At 42.6% G+C, this 1,340-nt stretch overlaps 1 protein-coding gene across 1 annotated transcript in view; it reads right to left on the bottom strand.

The window, feature by feature from the left end:
- Positions 1-1,340, bottom strand: part of TMC5 (transmembrane channel-like 5) — a 62,254-nt gene that overhangs the window by 34,467 nt on the left and 26,447 nt on the right. The gene's annotated exons all lie outside the window — the stretch shown is intronic.

Below are 1,340 nucleotides of genomic sequence, written 5' to 3'. Positions count from 1 at the left end.
CTACCAGGCTTCCCCATCCCTGGGATTCTCCAGGCAAGAACACTGGAGTGGGTTGCCATTTCCTTCTCCAATGCATGAAAGTGAAAAGTGAAAAGGAAGTCACTCAGTCACGTCCGACTCTGTGCGACCCCATGGACTGCAGCCCACCAGGCTCCTCCATCCATGGGATTTTCCAGGCAAGAGTACTGGAGTGGGGTGCCATCGCCTTCTTCGATGTATACACTTTGTTGTTGCTGCGTTGCTTCAGTCGTGTCCGACTCTCTGCGACCCCATGGATTGCAGCCTACCAGGCTTCCCCATCCCTGGGATTCTCCAGGCAAGAACACTGGAGTGGGTTGCCATTTCCTTCTCCAATGCATGAAAGTGAAAAGTGAAAAGGAAGTCACTCAGTCATGTCCGACTCTTAGCGACCCCATGGACTACAGCCTACCAGGCTCCTCCATCCATGGGATTTTCCAGGCAAGAGTACTGGAGTGGGGTGCCACTGCCTTCTCCGGATGTATGCACTACAATGTATAAAACAGACCGCTAGTGGGGACCTGCTGTATAGCACAGGGAGCCCAGCTCAGTGCTCCGTGATGACCTAGATGCATAGGATGGCAGTGGGGGTGAGAGGGAAGTCCACGGGGGAGGGGATATATGTATACGTATAGCTGATTCACTTCATTGTACAGCAGAAACTAACACATTGTAAAGCAATTATATTCCAATTAAAATATTATCCTTTTTATTTTTTTATTTTATTTTTTCCCAACCATTTAAAAATGTGGAAACCAATCTTATTTTGCAGGCTATGTAGAAACAGGCGGTGAGCCAGATTTGGCTTTGTCTATCCATAGAATCTCAGTGGCAGAAACCTCCTCTAGAAAGTAAATTCACAAGGTGGGAGCTATGTGCTCCAATAGACAGCTTGGTAGATACACTGTGGTTGTTAATAAAGACAATAACATGAATGTATATCCATGCTCAACATACACGGTAGAGCCAAAAAAAAGTTGCAAAGCAAGACTTGTATTATCTCACCCTCTTTTTATTTAAAAAAATATTTTAGTATTATCGACTTGTGTATCTATGTATCTATGACTGTATAGGAAGAAAAATGGTGGATAAAGATACACTCCAAACTAGAGCGGTAGACAAAAGAGCAAGGGTGAAATAGACTTTTTCTTAATTTGTTCTCTTCTACACTAGGAAAATTTTTTTTAAAGAAGCACTGTATTTTGTAGAAAGAAAATTAAAAAAAAAAAAAAAAAGGAAAAGGTAGATCTATGAACACCAATAAGACGGTGGAAGGAAGCAAGTCACAGGAAGTCTATATGAATAATTCATCTTTTGTTTGG

The sequence above is a fragment of the Bison bison genome, unplaced genomic scaffold (genome assembly GCF_000754665.1).
Source record: "Bison bison bison isolate TAMUID 2011002044 unplaced genomic scaffold, Bison_UMD1.0 scf7180017864072, whole genome shotgun sequence".
Classification (NCBI taxonomy): domain Eukaryota; kingdom Metazoa; phylum Chordata; class Mammalia; order Artiodactyla; family Bovidae; genus Bison; species Bison bison.
The sequence above is the reverse complement of the archived record's forward strand: the minus strand, read 5'-3'. Positions and strand labels throughout refer to the sequence as shown.